Below are 17,566 nucleotides of genomic sequence, written 5' to 3' on the forward strand. Positions count from 1 at the left end.
GAATGATGCCGACACTTGTAGTGACGAACCATACATAGTGTATTTGAAAATTACAGAAGAGTAACGCTGTACATTTTTGTCTCGACATGAAAAGTTTTTGATAGGATTTTTAAAACATACGTCAACATCTATAATGTCGAACCATTCAAAAGATGTTTTTAGTAATGTTAAAGATAGAAAATATATGTTAATTTATATTATATAAAACAGGCATAATGCCGACACTTGCAGTGAAGAACCATACAAAGTTTGTTTGAATATTACATAAAATTAACGCTGTTATGAAAAAATGTGTCATAATAAGCATGAAACGAGCTCACCACTTGGTAATCCATCCTCGACTTAACACGGATATCTTTTCGCACTCACACAACGCAAACCGTAGAACTTCTCAGCGTCCCGAAAACGAACCGTGTTGCTTGGGCTCTCAGAAGCACCGACCAGCAAACACGCGAAACGAAACACAATTCCCGGCGTCCCGAAAACGAACCGTCTTGCTTGCGCTCTCAGGAGAACTCTACTTTGTAGAATACCAAATTTGTCTAAAATCAAAACTAGTTTTAGGTAAAAGTAGTTTACTTGATTTTTTTCCTCATTTCACTAAAAATGTTATCTTTGTTTGACTATAACTTCATGAACTCAACCGATTCCAAATATTTGTGCATGGTTTAGAAGCTAATTTGATTGTTTTTAAACTGTTGATGCAAAAAATTTCACTATAATATTGTTTTGACCAGGTTATTCAATGCACAAAAACATGAATTTTTAATGAATAGTGACAGATTTTATTCAAGTTTTTGCCAGTTAAACATCATCTCCAAAGCTGAAACTGCTTGCTCTTATCTGTTAAACCTTTGAAAAGGACTTGCTTTATCAACTTAAGTTTTATAGAGAAAAAAATCAATTTCTGGCAAAAAAATATACCTAAATAATCCAAAGAAATTGCGTTTTTCCATTAAAAAATCATGTTTTTGGGTAGTTTTTGTTAAATAACTAAGTCAGAACCATTTTTTAGTAAAATGGGTTGTACGAACAGTTTGACAACAACTAAATTTGCTTCGAAAACATGTAATAAACTTGTAATCGATTGAATATTTATGAAATTATGAAGAAATGAAAATTTTAGTAAAATGAGGAAAAAAAATGAAAAACTTTTTTTTTATATATTTATTGATTGATACAAAAATGTTGAACGAGGGTAAAACCCCTTTGAGTGATATCAATTAAAAAAACGTTCTCAAAAAGGCACATAACCTCTTTATCTTTTCTTATAACGTTACAAAAACAAATCTTAAACTAAAGGCTCAACCGGAAGTGATCCATCTTCTTCTTTTTCTTGGCATTTACATACTCACTAGGACAGAGCCTGCTTCTCAGCGTAGTGTTCTTATAAGCACTTCCACAGTTATTAACTGAGAGCTTTCTTTGCTAAAGTTGCCATTTTCGCATTCGCATATCGTGTGGCAGGTACGATGATACTCTATGCCCAGGGAAGTCAAGGAAATTTCCTTTACGAAAAGATCATGGACCGACCGGGATTCGAACCCAGACACCTTCAGCATGGTTTTGCTTTGTAGCCGCGGACTCTAACCACTCGGCTAAGGAAGGCCCCAAGTGATCCATATCAGATCCAAATTCTTGAAAAGGAAGTAATCATATAGGAAGGATTATTATTTATTTTCTTGATATCTGAAACGAAAGTGATAAAAAGCAAAGCAGTACCAAATAATGTAACAAATATCTCTGAAAAAAAGTATTTTTTTTCCTTCGGCAAAACATATTTTTTGAAACGAAAAACTATGTGATCGATATCTTGATAAGATTCTCCACAGTCACATAAATTTGAATCAATAATGATTAGAAATAAGTCTTGAAAACATGCAAATATAATTTCTTCCAACAGACAGTTTTATAAAACCAGGTACTTTCATCCACATTTCGAAAAATTGAATGACACCATCGACCCTTAGCACTAGAATCCCAATCAACTTGCCAAGAATCCAAAGCATTTCTTTTGATTTTAGCATAATATTCCGAATGAAAAACATTTCGTTTATATAAAATTCCACGAGTAGCTTCTTGTTTAGCTAAATAATCAGCTTGTTTACCACCAAATATATGACTATGGGCTGGAACTAAAAAAAACTATTTTCAACTAAGATTATTTCTAGTTTTAGACAAATTTGATGTTCTACAAAGATTTCATGACTCTATTTATGAAGATAATGATGCTAAAAGTTTCAAAATTGGTTGACAAATAAAAAATATATAGTGATTTCACTAATGACCATTTTTTAAAACTTGAAAATTCACCTTTAAAACGATTGCGCCATTTCTAAATCTTAATATTTTTAGCTTAAACTTTAAGGTTAATGTGATTTTAATTCATTAGAGCACACGAATTTCGGGTTTTGACAACTTTTGAAAAGTAAGCCGCACCCTAATGAGTATATCTAGATCGTGTACCACTCATGAGTCCATTCGATAAGTGCCGATAAAACCAATGCATATGAGGAAGAGAACCATCAGTTATTGGTGAATCATCAAACAGACCGTGTGAAAGCCAGTAATGTTCGGTAGTAGAGCTCAATTGATGTATGCTGTGGTCAGACCGATGTGAGTTAGAAAGCCTTTTGTGTGAGTTGTGCTTTATATCTGATATCTTCAGATTTATTTTTTGAACGGGCTACAATCATTTGTGGATATATTTTCGGAAATTTAATGAAAATTTTCAAATATATTTGTTTTGCTCACGTATTATGCATGATGTTCATTTTACACCAACAACTGTTCATTTTTTTTAGGGGGCTCTGTAGCCTTGAGGTTACGCTTTCGCTTCATAAGCGGAAGGTCATGGATTCGATTCCCAGCCCCTCCACAAAAAACCTGTCCAGCTACCAGAAGACGCCTCACGGAGGACCGTGCTCTGGGGAGCACATCCATCCTCCGTCAGTATCAGATGGTGACTGAGACAAACTGACCCTCTTCGCAGGCAGCTAGCCTCACTAATAGCAGAGCTCTCTCCTACCTGCTCGGTGTAAGAGTAAAAGAGTAGAAGAGAGTGAAACTAGATGTAAATATAGATAAGTTGAAAATAGATCTGTATCGATAAAGAAGCTACAGATCAACTGAGTCCGGCACAGTAGTGGCCACAAGCACGGATTCCCCCAAAAAAAAAAAAAACTGTTCATTTCACCTATATAATGCAGGTAAAACGAAAATTTGCACTGTTTTTTTTATTGCAATGAAAGTATGTGACAATTTAGCTATTTTTGTCTGAATTCGTATCACTGCTTTAGATAACATCCATATTTTTGATGTTGTGTGATACAACAATACAGAATCCGCGTTTTTCTATGAGAAACAATATGATATCTTTAAGGTGTTCATTCTACCACCCTAGTAGCACACATGTTATAATTGAGGCAGAATAACTCTTATATAACCAGATCTGGTCATATAAGAGTTATTCTGCCTCAAATACAACATGTGTGCTACTCGGGCACCTATTTTCCTATCTAATTTACATTCCTTCCTCTCCCGATGGATAGCCGATGCTGGGTAGCGTGATTGTAGAAGAATGAAGATAATGGAAAGTTTAAACCCACGCTCCATCTGAGTGGCTCTCTATGCCATATAACTATCCTGATCGATAACGGAGTAGCAACTATGAAGTATATTTTCTATCAGTTGATCGTTTTTATCTCATTCATTATTTTGGAAAAATTTAGATAGGGTCGGTGTTCCCTTAGTGGACAGTCCCCTATAGTCGCACTAGTGGCTTTTTACGGCCGTTTTGCTATAAATCTATTCAAAACGTTTTTTGACATGTGCTCTTGAAAATTTGAGGTTTGGCTTCGATTCATCTTCACCTTAACTCATGCGACTGTTCAAAAAAAATCAACATGTTAAATTATGTTATTTTATCCTGAAATGGGCTGTTAATCTGTATTTTTCTATCAGCATGATGGTAACACTCAAATTCATAAAAAAAATAGTATCCTATGGAAGGTATTTTAAATTTTCATGACAATATTCCCGACACGAATGCCCTAACGAGAATAAAGTGTCGATAATAAAAAATAATAATAATGACAATATCGATTTAGAGAGGTAAACTTTCATATGATACTATAACAGCAACAGACAGCATCGAGTCAGGAAGCATCAAGTTAGAGAGGTTACGACTTACAGAGGGGACGACTACATTGAAGGGAATGCGCATTACATCAAGTTTAGGGAAATATCGAGTTAGTTGCCTGTAGTATACAATGTACAATTGTTATGTGAATCACAAAATATAACAAATTCAAACTGTTCAAATTTACATGCTCTTTATCGTTACCTAGTAGAAAAACTTCCATCCCTTATTACTGCCTTCCGGATCGTTGCAATACGAGTTTCTTACTCTACCTTTAAAAAGAGGAACCACTCTTCCAATTTTCAGACATCTGTGCTTCTGTGATATCTACCAATCCTCAAGTGACAAAAGCAATCCCAAAAATAGCTACAGCTGACTAAAACCTAATTGCAGACATGTCTCGAAAGAAACCAATCTTTCAGCAAACTAGTCTGCCGAAATACGGTAAAGTGATATAAGTAGCATTAGAATTTCTTTTTTATCCTTGAATACCAAGCGACAGTAACTAATTTTCGCATGCTGGTTTGTTTTACCTAAAGTTACATCATAATTTCATTATTGCTACATTAGAACTTCAAATCACTATCGATGGCGCTTACGTCATTCTGTAACTTCACGGCAGACTATCAACTCACATCTACGAAGCTAACCCTCAAAACAGAACATTCTTCCAAGAATTGAAACCAATTTTGCTTCGATTAGTATTGTGAACAATCAAATTAAGCTCATCAGTCGGAAATCACGCAAACCGAAGCTGTGGATGTCTCCTGGATTGTGTACTAACTCTGTAATCTGGTTTGCACCGTCGTCGTGCCAGAATTGAATTCCTTCTCTCGAGTGCTTTGCCTTGAGTTGGATCCATTCTATTCCCATTGCTGGCAACTTGAATGCACTTTTCTGCTTCCTCGGGACTTACGAGATACGTTTGCCAAATGATTCATTTGGGAAAATTGTCAACACAGGGAGCACGTTTCGCCGTTTGGCAATAGAAGGCAAATGCTTGCATTGATGAAGTGGAAAATTGCTTTCTTTGTTATGTGATTCGTGTGGCATTTTGTCTAGTTTGATTGGATTGAATAAGAAAATTGCATTCCATGAAAGAAAGTAAGTTTGGTACTGTGAGGGAAAAGGCGAGATCTAGAGCAAGTATCTACATCATCACAGTATAGGTAAGAAGCAAAAAAAGGCATTCGTACAAAAACAACTTTTTTCCAAAAGGGGCTAAGAATACTTTGACAACACTTAAGATGAATCACTTACGGACTAATTAAACAAAAGTATTGTTGTATTATTTGAGCAAAGTGGCCATCCAAGAATCACACTTTGAAACTGGAATAATGCTGGCTTAAGTCCATTCTTAAAACATTGTAATCAGAGTTAAAGGTGCAGTACTGTGATATAAAATTATCCAAGGCTAGGCCTTTGATCGCAACCTTAATTATCTGAACAGAAGCATTTTACTTCATCAAAATGTGCGGAGTATATATAAGAGCTCACATTGCTTTTTGAAAAATGGTCATTGTCTACCATGTGAGTACAACTTAAGCTGTCTTGGTTCACAAGAATAGAAGGTAATCAGCATCGAATTTTCAACTCCTGCAAACCTCTAGGAATCTTATGCGAATCCAATCAGGAGTTACTTGTTACCCCTTAATAAATCCATAGATTGGATAGAACCCTTGTAAGAACCCAAGTAACTTATGAAAACCGCTTGTAATACCTTGAGAACCCCTGTTTCCGGGTTGCTGTGAGGATCGTTTCGAAAAACGTATAAAATAATGGTGGATATATGCCAATATAATGTCTGATACCCTCAAGTGGTCTTCTATGAAAATGCAAAAAATGTTGTACGTATCTCGCTGCAGAACTCGATTTTTACAGCACTCGTTTTAATTATTGTGCATTTAAAACCATCATTCTGCATCTTGTTGCGGTAACTACTATTTGAAAACGCTTTGAAAACGTTTTCATAATCTCTGTGCAAAAAATCAGTATATTTTGTATTTCTTCGAGTCGTTTATAGATTGAAACTACTTTACACATAAAGAAAATACATTTTTCCATATTTTTGCATTCAAAGGCTGGTTTGCTACTGACAAGAAAAGGATCGCCTATCTCGATATGTGAAAAATGTCTTCCCAGAAATGGTTCAGAAAAGCACATTTTTCTAATCGCAGTACGCAGTTGAGTGGAAATTTCATTTCAAATGGGGCTCTCTGTAAGAAATTTCTTGACCCATTCAGTCAAGAAATTTCATTACTTTTCTTGAGCGAAATAGCTCAGCTTAAGACACAAACATGAAATTGAAGAAAAAATTATCTCCTACAAAATTGTCTCTGAAAATGTAACCTGTTGTTCAGTGTTTTTAAAATAATGGATGTTCATAATGTGACATAAACAGAATAACTCTTGTAAGCAACAAGAAATCTCGTAAAACTCGTTAAAGTCACATGGCTACAAACACTTCAGTCAATCTACATTGATTTATCCCCATTCCTAATACATGCCAACCTTTACATTACTCCAATTGCACGTCAGTCGAACGCTTCGAAGTCGATGATTTGCTCGAATGAACTTCCAACGCCCGTGAAAGGGTGCACAGTTTTCTTGGTAGGTACGCAAATTACTGTAATTCTGACGCGACGCCGTTGCCATCGTCACAGCCATTTGGTGGTTGGGCGTCGTCATCGTGTTGGCATATGATGTTATACCACCAGGGTTGAGAACCGTGCAGCTAGGCAGTTAGAATTGATCATCATCACCGTTGCCGCACAGCGGTGCAGATTTGAATTTTTTTGAAAATTATGCGCTTTAAATATTTTATTAGTTTTAGCTTTGAAGAGTGGATTTGGGTTTAAGACTTTATGTAGAGCATAGTCATAATTGTTTGATCTTCATAGAATAAAATGCTAACGAAATATCTGTTTTCATACTTCTAAGAGTGTTAATGAAGTTGTGGTAAAACAATGTTATTTTATAAGCATAATCAGGAAAAAAATGAGAAAACTACTGTGAACTAAGACTAGATTTGTTTTTAGACAAATTAGAACTAAACAAATTAGAACTAAACACATTAGTATAGATTTTCCAAAAAACCTTGCTTTAAAACTCAAGTTTTTCATTTACTTCAAAATCCGTGCAAATTTGGGCTTCAGTATATTTTTTTATGGACGATAATTCTGTCTCATATAGATTAAGCATGCAAATGTATATGCAAATGATGCAATTTAGGATTCATAGTTTTTATTCAAGTGTCGTTAACCTTATTAAATTAATACTTATTGTTGTAGATACATGAAATAATTACAGAAGAGCTTCTTTAAACAGTACTCTTCGTTCCCCGCCACTCCCCGCGGGGATATCTTGCTCAAACGCGCTTTAAAGACTAAGTACTCGATTGAAGAAGATTCTTCTTGCTTATGTCTGCGTAAACAATAGTTTTTTTTGGGAAAGTTGAGAGCAAAAAAGTGTATGAAAAACCGCATTTAGTTAGAATTTTGTTCTACAAGAATCAAACAATTGTGGCTATACCAAAACAGAGTCTTCAGCCTTAAATCATGTTCCAAAACACTTGCAATGGCTTAAAAATAGTATTATATTAAGAATGCGCAATTTCTGCCATGATTTTCTAAAACTGTACCGCTGTGTGGCAACGATTTTGTCGTCGTCGCCAGTCTGCCCGGCAGTCCTCAGAGCGAAGGGTATAGGGGTACGGTAATCGTCACTTGGAAAATCGCGTTCGACGAGCTTCTATGCGGCACGGATGGAAAATTGGCCTGTATTTGTGTGCACGATGAGCACCGTGACATTAAGGAACCACTCCCCAGGTGCCAATTTCTGAATTGGAGCCCTACGAACATTACGCTATAGCTTGGCTCTGAGGCCGGGCATTTTTTCGCGTTTGGGGAGCGTCTCGATGCACTGTCCCAAATTTCAAAAGGTAGGTCTTTCCCAAGGGTATTAGAGAAAATCATTAGGTGGAAAAGGAAGGGTTTGACCTTTCTGTTAACAAACTGGATATGAACTGAAGAGGCGATGAACGGTCTCTCCTTAGTCGAAATTGTGAGACTCAGTTGCAATTTATTGCAAACTTGACTTGACTATATTATGACTGTTAAAGAATTAGGAGTGAACATTTAGTGCATGCTTTGTCTTTTCAATTTATCAATGAAGTTTCAATCGGATATACATAGCCGTTTTGTCTCAAATTCCAAAAAGGACGCAAATTTCGAACACTCGACTTTTTATAGCGATTTTTCAACAAAACCACTCAAATTTCATCACCAGATGATCTATCCTTTTTTGAATCAAGGCCTCTACATTGAAAAGTTGTGAAAATATTAGTTCTTACCATTGAAATTTGGAGTTTGAGACAAAACAGTATTCCTGAATGAACTGCTCCGACGTATTTGTGTGGATCAAAAACTCAGAATATTTTCCTACTTGATGACGAGACGAAGTTAGCTGGGGCCAACAGTTTAAAGAAAGAATTAAGTTTATATTTTGGAATGTGGCTTAAACTCCCGATTTAGAGTTCCTAATCTATTTTGAACACGTTATTGACTTTACTATTTAGTTGGATGTTGTAGAAATGTAACTCAGAAAAGGTTGACATAAATTGTTAAAAGACTAGAGCAACAGAGTATCAGAGATTGGTGGAATATCATTGGTGGTTTAAGGAAATATATCCTTGAGTACCAAAATGGCCTCTAATATGGCGGTTTATGGACAAAACGTCGCACAGTGGGAAAAACGCAACGAATAATCCTTGAGAAAATACCTGTATCTTATGTAAAAATGTCTAAGGAATCGAATGAAATTGGTTCTGATGGCTGCACGGATCGTTATCATGCCCATTTTACCCGAATTCCCCATTTTTTATTAGGTATTTGATAGGATTTCTCACATTATATGCAGGGATACTGTGTATGAGCTATTGAAATGACGATTTTCAAACGATAGGAATATGAAGATGTGGATGCAGAAGTTTGACCTGACCGCACGGATAGTTATCATGCCCATTTCACCCAATTTCCCCATTTTATCAACTTTTTCCTATAATTTATCATATTATACGCAGGTAAACCGTTTATTAGCTATTGACATAACGTTTTCTACACGGTAATAGCCTAGAAAAGCGAGTGCATGAATTAAAACTGATCGCACGGATCGGTACCAAGCTCATTTTACCCGAATTCCCCCATTAATCAGGTTTTTTATAAGATTTCTCATACTATATGGGAGGAAACTGTTAATGAGCTATTGAAATAACATTTTTAAGCGATAACAGTCTGATTAGGTGAGTGCATGAGTCTATGCTGACCGCACGGATCGTTATCATGCTGATTTCACCCAAATTCCCCATTTTATCATCACTTTTTCCATGCGATTTATCACATTATGCGCAGGAAAACCGTTTATTAGCTATTGACATAACGTTTTCTAAGCGGTAATGGCCTAGAGACGAAAGTGCATGAATTAAAACTGACCGCACGGATCAGTGTCAAGCTCGTTTTACCCGAATTCCCCAATCAATCAGGTTTTTGATAGGATTTTTCATATTATAAGCTGTGTGAGCTATTGGCACAATATTTTTTAAGCGATAACAGTCTGAGCATGTAAGAGCAGGTGTTGCAACTGACCGCACGGATCGTCAACATGCCCATTTTACCCAAATTCGCCATTTTTATGAGTTTTTTTTTCATAAAATTTACCTTACTATAGGCAGTGAAACAGCTCTCGGCATAATGTTTACTTAGCGATAATAGTCTAGACAAGGGAGTGCAAGAATTCAAACTGACCTCTCGGATAGGTATTATGCTCGTTTTACCCAATTTCCCCCATTTATCAGGTTTTGATAGGATTTCTTATATTATATGTATGGAAACTGTTTATGAGCTGTTCAAATTACGTTTGTTAGATGAAAGGAATGTAAAGATGTGAGTTCATGAGTTGGACCTGACCACACGGATAGTTGTCATGCTCATTTTACCCAAATTTCTCATTACATCAGGTTTTTCATGTGTTTTATATTATTATATGCAGGGAAACCGTTTATTGTCTATTTACATAATGTTTTCCAAGTGATAATAGTCTAGAGGAGGAAGTGCATGAATTAAAACTGACCACACGGATCGGTAGCATTTTCATTTTACCCAAATTCCCCAAATTATCAGACAGTCTAAAGAAGTGAATTTGGGAATTATAGCTGATCACACGGATTGGTAACATGCCTATATTTGTATCCAAATCCCCCATTTTTATCAGGTTTTGGTAATATTTCTCATATTATGAGCAAGAAAATTTATTGTAAACGTCTTATAGGCAATTATAGTCGAAGGAAATGAGTGCTGGAATTAAAAGGTATCACAAGTATCACAAATTCTCCATATATATCTGATCCTTGATTGGACTTCTTTTAAGATATGCAAAAAAAAAACTCTAAACCGGTAACGTAATTCAAGCAACAACAGTAAAAAAAAAAGAGTGCAGTAATTCAAACTGAGCGAACGGATTGCTGAAATGCTTATTCTACCCACATTTTCTATTTTGATCGCAATTTGTAAGTGTCAAGAGCCTAAGCAAATGAGTGTAGGAATAGAAACTGATCGCAAGGTTCGTTATTATGCTCAATTTATCTATTGGGAGCCGTTTCTTCAGATTCGAATAAAAACCTATCGACAGCAGTGTTCATAGTACATAGCTTAAAAGCTAAAATTTATTGGAAATATTACATAATTCTTTCACTTTAGAATACATTTAAAATAACTTACATTCTAGTTTTACTTCAAATTTCCCTGAGGAACAAACTCGTTACCCTTTCTCACTCTAATCAAATTCACAACTAATCCACTTCAATACAGTTTTATATATCTACATACAACAAGGTAAGTGTTGCCAGTTTCACCAAAAATCTATCGCAACATTATCCATATATCTCCATTTTCCATAAAAAAATTGATCGCAGAAGCCTGATCATATGGGGAATTTGGGTAAAATGAGCATGATGCCCATCCTGGCCACACAGTTTAAATTCCTGCACACACTTTCTTAGACTGTTGTCACGTATAAAACGTTATTTCAGCAGTTCATTTTTTCTTCATTTTCAGCTGTAAACTTGTTTTTCATGGTAACAACAGCAAAAGTTATACAATTTAGCCAACAACGTAAACAGGAAAAAGTTTATTTAAAACTGTTTTCCAAGTAACTTTTTAACGCTACTGTATATCAAACGTTCGCAAATCATTATTCGTTAGACTATCCTTACGTTTCAGTCAGTAAATAATATCAAACTGTGTTTTGATATGCTACGTATTTTCCAAGGGAGGTATCATCATTTGTGACGAAATGCTACGAGGGGGGAGGGGGGTTTAAAAAATCAGTGAAAAATGCTACGTCATTTATGGACGGCCTCTTACAATTGTGATAAAAATAGAAAATGTGGGTAAAATGAGCATTTCAACAATCCTTTCGCTCAGTTTAAATTACTGCACATACTTTTTAGACTGTTGTTTCTCGGAAAATGTTACCCTAAATAACTCATTAGAGGTTTCTTTGCATACAATAAAATAAGTCCAATCAAGAATCAGAAAAATATGGAAAATTTGGGCGAAATGAGCATGATCACAACCTTTCTGATAACTGTTATTGTCGGCGCGGTAAAAAGTTAGAACCGATTTCTCGCCGAAATTGGATTTTTCTCAGAATCTATGCGAGATAGGGTAGATGTACCAATAGTGGAGGTACTAAGCATCATTGAAGTTCATTTAACCGCCTAAATTCAAGAAGCGCAATCAATATACATGTTAATGTTGTAACAGGAAGTAACGGCCATTGACTCAATAAGAAAAATGATTTCATCGCAGTAATCCACGGCATGTCAGTGAAAAATAATACCTCCACTATTGGTACACAGTTCCTTTAGTTGCGGTATATTTTTAATTTATGTTCCTATAGTTGCGGTATCCGTGGTTTTCTTATGGGATCCTCCACTATAGGAACACTTTACCGCAACTATTGGTACAAGCAAGAACAGTTTTAGTCATTTTAGTGATATTTCATCAGTTTTAAAGTAATTTGAACGCTCTTTTCAACTATTCCGTGTATCAACAAGCCACGACGTTGATTGGCAGTGTCGGTTCTGCGACTAATGTAATAAAATCAGTGAAAACAGCACTACCGCAACTATAGGAACACCCACAACTAAGGGAACACTTACCCTACCTAACTTCGGAAGTGGTGTATTCGCTCTAATGCGCCCTGCTTCCGAAGTAAGCTATCTTGCATGGATACCGATAAAAATCCATTTTCAGCAAACTGCATTTTCTAAAGATTGACTGAACTTATAACAATTCCAGCATTCATTTCCTTCGACTATAATTGCCTATAAGACGTTCATAATAAATTTGTGTGCTTATGATATGAGAAATCTTATCAAAGCCTGATAAAATGGGGAATTTGAATAAAAAGAGCATGATATCGATCCGTGTGATCAGTTTTAATTCCTAAATTCACTTCTTTATACTGTTATCGTTTCATAGTTCATTATCAGCTTCCCTGAATATATGAGTCAAGATATATCAGGGTATCAGATTTATTATCAGAATTATCAGAATTCAAAATTCAGGATTCAGAATCAGAATAACCAGAATATCAGAATTATTAGAGGATATATCAAGATCAATATCAGGGTCAGGCTTCAAGTTCACTGAAGAAATCAAGAGACAATGGGGATTATGGGTAAAATGAGAATGATAACGATCCATCATCCGTTTGATTAATAGTAATTATTGCATTCCTTTTCGCTGACTTTTATAGCTTCGAAAACATTACGTCTATACTGCCGTGAATCACAAGTCAGTCCCATCTGTAAAAAGTAGGCATTGAGAAAATGGGGTGTGAAGTTTCCAAACTCGTTTTCCATACGAATATTCAAAAAATTCCAGAAGATTGGACATGTTCAAATCTTAATGCAGCTTTCACAATTTGCTATTCACACCGATAACTTTCTGAGAAAAATATAAAGATGATCAAAACACCGTTCATTTTTGTGTTACACGGTGCGGAAATCTGTAGTGGGACTGACATGCGGTTACTTTTCATTATGGGACAATTTGACTGTTTTTTCCTACTTTTTTCGAACAAATCTTATTATCTCATTAGGATAACTGAAAGAGCATTGGGAGATATGTTGAAAACTGAACTCAACTCAATTTTGACGAAAATGCAGATGGGACTGACTTGCGATTCACGGCAGTATAGTTCACGAACAATTGCCATGCATATATCAATATGAGTAACTATTATTTCAGAAATCAGAACGAAAGTCTGATAATTTGAGGAATTTGGGTAAAATGAAAATGCTACCGATCCGTGTGGTCAAATTTAATTCATGCACTTCCTCCTCTAGACTATTATCACTTAAAAAACATTATGTAAATAAATACAAAATGGTTTCCCTGCATATAATATGATAACACCCATGAAAAACCTGATATAATGAAGAATTTGGGTAAAATGAGCATGATAACTATCCGTGTGGTCAGGTCCAACTCATGCAGTCACATCTTTACATTCCTTTCATCTAACAAACGTAATTTGAACAGCTCATAAACAGTTTCCATACATATAATATAAGAAATCCTATCAAAACCTGATAAATTGGGGAATTTGGGTAAAACGAGCATAGTAGGGGGAGATCCCCCAGTACCGGACACTTAAGCCACTAAATTCATAATTCGAAAAATATTAGTTTCATGTGCTCGTGTTACCCATTTATGATAAATATTATCATTTTTATGATGTACAAAAATAAATTTGAAAATATAAATATGAATTTTGACATTGCATTTTGATGATGTATTTTAGTACCAAATTGATCGATCTTGAAAGGTGGCACCCAATACCGGACACGATCTGGAAGTGCCTCGAATCATGTGAATTTGAACATCTTTGAATGTGTTTACTATTGGAATAGTATATAATTGCCAATTCAATGCATTTGCAACATTTACAAGAACAATTTGAGTTTTCCTTAGTTTGCAAGATGTCCATCGAAAACCTCTTTCATATATGATGAAAAATAGCACATTTTACGATGTTGTTCTGAATGTTCATTCTTATTAATTTTATTGCATGTTTGATACCATGATCGACGGAATCCATGAAAAATGAATGTATTTTGAGACAATGGGGCAAAAATTACAAAGATATCATATAACAAATCAAGCTGTCCGAAACTGGGGGACAGGAGGAGCTCAACCAAAATTGTAATTTGTCCATATTTAGTTCAATTATGGTACAAAATACATTCATACTATCAATTAAGGATTATGTTCGAACATGCTTGCGTGATCCAAATTATTTTTCCATATTCGAAATAATAACTAAATAGGCTCAAAATTAAGGCGACACGTCAATTTTTTTAAAATTTTCAAAATTTTGTAGTTTTTTGAAAACGCGTGCATATTTCAAGGATGTGTTATTCTACGCAAACATTAGTCTCTATAATAGCTTCCTTTTCTACTAATACACCATCTTGATTGGACCATGATTTCTCAATTTTTCAACTTTGTCCGGTATTGGGTGCTGTCCGGCACTGGGGGATCTCCCCCTACCTATCCTAGAGGTCAGTTTAAATTCTTGCACTCCCTTGTCTAGAATATTATCGCTAAGTAAACATTATGCCGAGAGCTGTTTCCCTGCCTATAGTAAGGTAAATTTTATGAAAAAAAAACTCATTCAAATGGCGAACTTGGGTAAAATGGGCATATTGACGATCCGTGCGGTCAGTTTCAACACCTGCTCTTACATGCTCAGACTGCTATCGCTTAGAAAATATTGTTCCAATAGCTCACAAACAGTTTTCTGCTTATAATATGAAAAAGCCTATCAAAAACCTGATAAATTGGGGAATTCGGGTAAAGCGAGCTTGACACTGATCCGTGCGGTCAGTTTTAATTCATGCACTTTCGTCTCTAGGCTATTACCGCTTAGAAAACGTTATGTCAATAGCTAATAAACGGTTTTCCTGCGTATAATGTGATAAATCGCATGGAAAAAGTGATGATAAAATGGGGAATTTGGGTGAAATGAGCATGATAACGATCCGTGCGGTCAGCATAGACTCATGTACTTACCTAATCAGACTGTTATCGCTTTAAAATGTTATTTCAATAGCTCATTAACAGTTTCCCCCCATATAGTATGAGAAATCCTATAAAAAACCTGGTTAATGGGGGAATTCGGGTAAAATGAGCTTGGTACCGATACGTGCGATCAGTTTTAATTCATGCACTCGCTTTTCTAGGCTATTACCGCTTAGAAAACGTTATGTCAATAGCTAATAAACGGTTTACCTGCGTATAATATGATAAATTATATGAAAAAGCTGATAAAATGGGGAAATTGGGTGAAATGGGCATGATAACTATCCGTGCGGTCAGGTCAAACTTCTGCATCCACATCTTCATATTCCTATCGTTTGAAAATCGTCATTTCAATAGCTCATACACAGTATCCCTGCATATAATGTGAGAAATCCTATCAAATACCTAATAAAAATGGGGAATTCGGGTAAAATGGGCATGATAACGATCCGTGCGGCCATCAGAACCAGTTTCATTCGATTCCTTAGACATTTTTACATAAGATACAGGTATTTTCTCGAGGATTACTCGTTGCGTTCAGAAGATACAGAATTCTTCGTCGGTTTGTTACCATTTTTCCCACTGTGCGTCGCAAGACAAAAGGTCAAAAGGTCGAAAATTATTTGTTTGGTGGAAAATTTTTCCTTCTTTGAAAAAGGTTTTCGACCTTTGTCCCTTCCTTTTTGTTCTTCGACCTTTGGTCCTTTCGACCTTTTGTCTTTCGACCTTCTGTCCTTTTGACCTTTTGTCATAGATTCAATATGGCACCTTACTTTATTTTCACCCTTCACTTTTCGCTCCCTCCTCCCACACTTCTCACAGTGTTTCCGTGAGCTATCATAAAAAATGATTTGTTGGAGTTACTAACCTTATTGTAGAGGGGTGGTTTCTTTACTGAAAGCAATCCATAATGTTTTATCCATAATCTATCAGTTTTTGAATGCAAACAAGTAGTTATTGCTGTGATTTGTGTTGTATAATACCACTCACTACCGAATCACTTCATCTTCACGCACCGTGATGTTTTTTGCTGGTTTTTTGGGACCCGTTGTTAAACTCACTTTTAATGGTTTTTCAACTCACCGTAGCAATTCAATAATCTGATGCGATACTTGAAACAGTTAATTTTTTCTCGCGCCGTGCTCCTGGGAGCAATAGAATACTTAAATTCATCGAAAAACAACACCGGAACGCGAATTCATTGAGCTAACGTTGTTTATGAATGGAATGTACAGCTCTCACTGATTGGAAGTGATGTCAGTTTTTATGTTTGGAATTAAAATTGTTTGGATATTCAGACGCTTGCTCCAACCACTTATTGTACAATTTCAAAACATCTAAAAGGTGTACAATGTCACAAGTATTGCAAAACATTTTTATACGTAAGAAAAACTATATACGACGCAATTTAACAGCAAAAATGAATATAAGATCATTGAATAGTGGTCGAATTTGAAAGTGATTACGATTTCAATAATGAATAAAATAAATCTCCAATTCACAAAATGAACAGTCCTTACTAACTTGAAAGAATTCGTTTGTTAATCGTTCAATAATATTTTCAAAGTCTTTTTACAAAGTAAAATTTATCTACGAGGGGCACTCACTTATTATTACCACAATTTTTTTCTCCAAGTCATTTTGAATAAATGCAAATAAAGAATTTTCAGTGTGAAAATACATTCCATACTTGTTTTTATCCAGAATCGCTAATTATATATTTGATGTCAAGAAAACCATTAGCATGAGCCTTATATTACGAAGTTTATATATTTTGCAGTGTAAAATCAAGCGCGAAAGTTCACTTATCTTTGTCCTGTTATATTTTTGCTATGCTAACCCAAATATTTATTTTCAATCTAAGTATTATTTTTTTTCTATCTAAAATTCGGCCGAATGCCGTTTGATCGAAAGCAATTTGCCTGAATGTTATTTGGTAGAATGAGTCGTTTGGCTGAATAACGAACAAAAAAATAATCATTTTTTTCCAACGCTGATGTGTAGGTTTTATAAATGTGGTCAATAACTGATCTTCTAATTAATTTGTTGATATTGTGATGTGGCGGTATGTCATGTTTGTCGCTTTATAAGTGCTCCGACGAAATAATTAAAATTATCCCTTCATTCAAGACGAAATTGTGAACTTGCTTCAAGACTCTGAGATCATGGTTGGTTCGTCTTTGGACTACCAACGCTGTGCCAGGGTTTGAAATGTGTTTGGTAGTTTAATAAGATTTTTTTCCTTCTTCTGATCATAGGCTATTCCTTCAACTTGTAC

The 17,566-nt window shown here is 35.4% G+C and overlaps 1 protein-coding gene across 2 annotated transcripts in view; it reads right to left on the minus strand.

The window, feature by feature from the left end:
* Positions 1–17,566, minus strand: part of LOC5574699 (MOXD1 homolog 2) — a 383,444-nt gene that overhangs the window by 100,256 nt on the left and 265,622 nt on the right. The gene's annotated exons all lie outside the window — the stretch shown is intronic.

The sequence above is a fragment of the Aedes aegypti genome, chromosome 3, assembly GCF_002204515.2.
Source record: "Aedes aegypti strain LVP_AGWG chromosome 3, AaegL5.0 Primary Assembly, whole genome shotgun sequence".
Taxonomy (NCBI): Eukaryota; Metazoa; Arthropoda; class Insecta; order Diptera; family Culicidae; genus Aedes; species Aedes aegypti.